Raw genomic sequence first — 5,926 nt, forward strand, 5'->3', positions numbered from 1 at the left:
CAATGTCTCTCTCAATAGCTGTTGACCTGAGTTTTTGAGACAGGGTTTCTCAATAAATCCAGAATTTGATGTTTCAGTTAGACTGACTGACCAGCAAGCCACCAGAACCCATCTGCCTCTGTCTCCCCAGTGTTGGGGTTACAGACGTGTGCTCTGGGGATCTGAACTCATGACCTCATGCTTGTGCCATAAGCACTTTACCCACTGGGGCCATCTCCCCCGCCCCCAGTCTTTCTGTGACTGACTTATTATATTTAATACAACAGCTTCCAAGTCCCACCATGCTGCAAATGGCAGTATTTGAAGTTCTTAAAGAAGTAGCTTTTCATTGTGTCTGTGTCACATTTTTTTTCTTTTTGTGAATCATGGACACTCAAGCTGATTCTCTTCTTGGATCTTGTGGACAACGCTCAAATAAACTTACGGGTGCATGTATCTCTGACACACTGCTATCTGTTCCCTCTAGAGAGAGACTCAGCAGTGGGAATGCTGGATTGGATGGTAGTACTTGGTTTTCACGTTTGAAGGAACTGCCATCTTGTCTCCCATAATGGCTGTACTAATTTGCATCCCACCAATGTGAGTCACCATTCACTTCCCCCCATGTTTTCATCAGTACCAATGATTTCTTGTCCTATTTATTTTGATGTGAGAGATCATGACAGACATGACATGAAATCACAGGTTTAACTTGTTTTTCTCTGGATATTAGGGGTGTTGAGCATTTTTCATATGCTTGGTACATTTGTATGTCATTTTAGGGCATTTGCTTATTTTAAAAAATGGGGCTGTTTATTTTCTTTCTGCTGAGGCTGAGTTGCTATATTTTTGGATGCCACTCTCTTATGAGACATACGTTCTTCAGATTTGCCTCTGTCCCATGGCTTTCCTTCTGTTGTCTTTTTCTCACACCGAGTTTAGTTGGAAGCAATCTCATGGATTCATTTTTCCTCTGTTGTCTGGACTAGCATCTTTACAGTTAGCCTCTTCTGGTTGCAAGGAAGAGAGACACTCAGCTCAAATGAACCTGAGGAAATAAAAGGGCTTAATGTACAAGTGTTTTCAGAGGGAACAAAAAGCTCTCTGGGGCTTGCAGGGGCACTGAGACTGGATGTTCTGAGCTCTTAAGCGCTTCTCTTTTCTCAGCTGACTTCCACTGTCTCTCTGTCCTAGGATTCCTCAGCTTAGTCCAAGCCCAGTCTTTCCATGACCTCATCCTGCATTGTGGTCCTTCTGGTTAATTTCAGGTTCTAAAAGCTAAGGCTCCTTCAGTGTTTCATCTACTGGCAGCTAGCATATCCTTCGATATGTTCCTCACCGGAAGTCTTAGGAGAGGTCCTCTGATGACCCAACATCCTGAAAGGGTTGGATGAGCTGTGTCTGGTCATATGCCCACGTCTGTGTAAGTCAAATGTGGCCTGAATTAGGGTTCACATGTGATTAATCATGGTGGCTTAATGCTGCTCTTTGTGTGTGGCTTATAGGAGAAAGGAGTAAAGTCCATGCATCTGTATACATTCGTGGACTCTGTCTCTTGTCTTTCTCATTTGTAACTCAGCACAGACAAGGGAAGGAGACAAAGCTAATGCTGTACTGACTCTCAAGTGCCAGCACAGACAAGGAAGGGCATGAAAGTTACTGTTGTGCTGACTCTCAGGTGCCAACCTACTTTTGCATAGAGTTGAGGGCGGGTGCCTCCTTCTGTTCATTTCTGGGGTTTCTATTTGCCTTGTATGATCCCCATCATTTTACTTTTTCCCCTTCACCTATATCACGATGTCCTGTGTGTTTTCAGGCATTAAAAGTCTCCTTGGTCTCTCTGTTGGACACTTCTTCTGTCAAAACCCTCTTCCAGGTTTGCTCCATTGATCTCTAAATATGCTACAAAGATAACCTGATTTCAACATAGTATTACATGTTGGTTGTTGCTGAGGTTTGCAACTTCCAAGTAGCTTTTCCCTGATTGGTGTCCACATTCATTTTTCTCCTAACTTTTCACCCTGATGTCTCACAGGAACACCAAATGCAATATTCACTCGCACAAATTTAGAGTAGTTCCCTAAAAGCTTTCTTGGCATTCTGTGCTACTCGTGTGAACAAATACACTCAATCAGTCAAAATAATTGGCCGTGCCATCTCTGATTCCCCTCATCTTAGCCAATTGATCATGAAAGATTTTGATTCTCTCCTCCATATATCTGTACCTATCCCTTCTTAGCCATCTTTACATAACATAGAAAAGTCTAACAATATAGAGACCCTGAAAGTATCCACTCTATCGGGAAAGAGGTCATTGTGGCCTTGGTGAAAACATATTTTTGGGACAGTGACGAGAACACGAACTCCCACTGTCTGCATTTGATAGGCTGTTGTCAACAGATGGTTGACCTCACTCTTTCTCACCTTTTTTTCTATCCTACGGCCAAGTTGTCTTCCAGAATGAAAATGTCCTTGTATTATAGCATGGTGTCCTGTATAATGAGAATAAAAGGAGACTCACACAAAAACTAAAATTCTGAGAGACTGACTCCTGACTTGAAAACTTTAAAAAAATTTCTCACTATCTAAAAGGATGAAGTCCAACTTTTATCATGACATCCAATATTGTTCATAACCTGGTCTTTCATAATCTAAGAATGTTGTCTGTTATCACACATCTTCTCTAGTCCAGTGACCCAGTCATATTGTAGTCCTGACAGGCTTGTCTAAGCCAAGCTGGACCGACCACGACTCCCTGCCTTGTATGTGCTTTTCTTTTTCTCTTTTCCGTCATTTGCCTAGAAAGCTGCTTCTTATCTTTCTACTCATTGTAAGCACCCCAGGACAGCTCCTCCTAGACCCACAGCCACTTAGGCAGAGCTGATCTTTCCTCTGCCTTACACCACATTTACTGTTCTACTTGGTGTTAACCCTCTTGTTGGCAACAGTTGCTCTCACATTACATTTCAAGTTCCTTTCAGACCAAGGGTGTCTTTTGGTTGTCTTTGCAGCCCTGTGGCCCCTTCTTGTACAGAACTAGCAGTTGTTGTGCAGCCTGTGTTCAGAGATGCTGAGCTGGGCTCAGTGGATGCTTCATCGAGTGAATTCATCTTCTGGTTTCCAAAGCATTTTTAAATGATTCATGCCATATGGATGAATCTTTTCACAGGGCCAAGTGGAGGGTAACGGAAGAGAACCAAGGATCTCCCCAGGACTGCCTTCAGTGGTGATGTAACATAGCCCCTCATTCCATTACCCTGATCTAGCTATCTCTTCAGTTTTTCAGATGTCTGGTATGTCTATGTTCTCCTTGATTCTAATTTATCTAAGGTCAAAATCTCCCAAACCATAGCAATCAGGCAGCCACCAAACAAGACCATCAAAAGGCTGAGCTGATCACCTATCTCCAGATTCCCCCCCACCCCAATGTAGTATGTTGTTTAATTGCTTGAGTTGAAAAGGCCATAATAACATTGAGATCTAATACCTAGTAGGTAATTCATTAACTTTTTCTTGTGACTAATTAGTTTGTTATAGCATCTTATTTAGAAAATGACCAGGGGAATATGAGTATAGGAGGAAAATCCAGGAGCAGTGGCAGAATGAAAAGAGTACATGTCCTTAGTAATTTGAAGCAGAGGGGTTAGCTGATGTTTTGGGGTAGTGGAAAGGGGAGGCAGAGAGCTGAGAGAAGACAGAGTATGTTTAGAGATTCATTCAACACTTTTATTAATTTTACTATGAGCCAGGCACCCAGGATTATTAAAGAAATAATAAGGTGATGATTATGCATTGCAGGAACTCATTATCTTGTGGGAAAATTGGATACGGAAAGTCACAAAGCAATATTTTAAGTACAATGGCAGAGGTTAAATGTAATATGCCCCTGGAGCACAGAGGAGGGAGCAAATGGCTCTGACAGGGAGGGAAGTCTGCAGAAGCAGTGGAGCTGCAGGGAGAAGGCAACACTTACCTGTGTCTTTAAGTGTGCTGAGGTGGGTATCAGAAGAGAAACCATTTGAAGGAGGATGTCGATAGAATTTGCTCAACAATCATTTCTTGGGTGCCTGTTGTACAAAGTGTCCTTCTAGTTGTGAGGCATGCATAGGTGGCCAGACAGGCAGAGGCCACAGACAAAGGCACTTACGTTCTAGTCAGAGAAAGGAAAGAGTCAAGAAATGCTCCGAAAGTTTCAGTTTGAGTGAGTGGCTGTGAATTGAGAAAGAAAAGGGGCTGGGCTTGTTAAAAACAGTAGGGGGTTAGTCTGAGAAATGTCTCTTAGATACCTAAGCAGTGATGTTAAAATGTGACTTTTGGCTGTTTGGACCAAGATCCCGGTTGAATATATAATACTGAAAGTCACCACCACTGTATGCATGGCATTTGAAGTCAGATGTGACATGGATCTGTGGTAAGGTAACATAGGAAACAGAACATTAGTAGACAGTATGACATGTTGTAGAAGTGATCGTTTGGGATGTCAGAGAAAATAAATAAATGGGTATATTCAGAAATGAAAGGCATGAAGGAAAATGACGTGGCATCCTAAAAGTCAAGAATATAAAAAAGTTTCACCAAGAATATTCACCTATGACTACAGATGTGACAGACAAAGGAGAAAATGAGAAATGAGGTTTGAATTGCATGTAACCATGTGGTTATCAACAGACTGGTGGAGAGTCATTTCAGGGAAGCTATGAGGACAACTGCATTGGAGCATGCCTAAGGAAAAATGGGTAGAGGTCTGAAGACACAGTCGGTTGATAGAGTGTTTACCTTATGTGTCCAAAGTTGCAGGTTTGTTCTTCAGCACTACATAATATAAGAGAGGTGTGGAGGGACATACCTGTAATCCTAGGAGTTAGTGGGTATGCAGGAGGATCAGAAGCTCAAGGTCTGTCCTGGATATATGATGAATATGAGGCCAGGCTGAGTTACTTGAGACCCTGTGCAAGGACACAGAAAGATGTGTGGGGGTGGGGGGGGAGAAGAAAGGGAGATGGGGAAAGGGAGATGGGGAAAGGGAAAAAGAGAGAGAGAGCAAGCCCAGGTGACTAGTATCAATGGCCATTAGAAAGACTTCAAAGCCACAGGAAGCTACTTACTTGTCCCTCTCCCCCTCCACTCCCCTCCTACTCCAGCAAGGCTGCAATGAACACAGCAGATGCCATGAGTCAGTAAGGATGCAGAGACACTGGAATCCTTAGCACTGTTGGTGGGGATATAAAGGGGGACAGTGACTTATAAACAGTTTCTCAAAATGTTACCTGTAGATCAGCCCTCATGAGAGAAGCTTCCTCTTGCACTATCTGGTAATGAACACAGAGACCCACAGCTGGACAGTGTGCAGAGCATGAGAGACTTTAGAAGCACTCAGCCTGAATGGGTTCTCCATCACACCTCTCTCCTCAAGATGGGGGGATCTGTGTGGAAGAGGCAGAAAGACTGTAAGGGCCAGAGGTGATGGATGCCTCCAAGGAGACAGTGTCATCCGGACCCAATAGGGCTGATACATATATGAATTCACAGAGACTGTGACACCACACAGGAGATCTGCAGAGGTTCAAAGCAGACAAAATCCCAGTACACACAAGGGGAAGTAGACACAAAAGTCCCACCCTTATCAAGAAGTTGTTTGAAATTGTGGCTTGCTAGAAAATGGAAAATCAGTTTTTTTTCCAATGACATGAAACTGGGTATTATCAACCACATCCCAAGATAGGTCCCGTGCTTAGGAGTAAGTTGACCAACACAAAACAGACTCCATATTTTTAGTGACCTTTTTCTTTTGTTTTTGTTTAGTTTCTTTTTCTTTTTTTGCTTTTTGTTTTTTTAAGAGAGAGAAAGAACATAAGGTTGGGTAGGTAGGGAATCGGGGGAGGAACTGGGAAGAGTTGGGAGATGGGAAAGAATATAAAATGTAGTGTGTAAAATACTCAAAGAATTA

General features: G+C 42.7%; 1 long non-coding RNA gene across 1 annotated transcript; it reads right to left on the bottom strand.

The window, feature by feature from the left end:
- Positions 1-673: 673 nt before the first annotated feature.
- LOC121133553 lies at positions 674-4,160 on the bottom strand. Its single transcript, XR_005870429.1, has 2 exons — positions 3,953-4,160; positions 674-1,027 (listed from the first exon to the last, which is right to left on the bottom strand). It is a non-coding gene; the product is annotated as an uncharacterized LOC121133553 (long non-coding RNA).
- Positions 4,161-5,926: the final 1,766 nt, after the last annotated feature.

This window comes from Mesocricetus auratus, unplaced genomic scaffold (assembly GCF_017639785.1).
Source record: "Mesocricetus auratus isolate SY011 unplaced genomic scaffold, BCM_Maur_2.0 Super-Scaffold_100022, whole genome shotgun sequence".
Classification (NCBI taxonomy): Eukaryota; Metazoa; Chordata; class Mammalia; order Rodentia; family Cricetidae; genus Mesocricetus; species Mesocricetus auratus.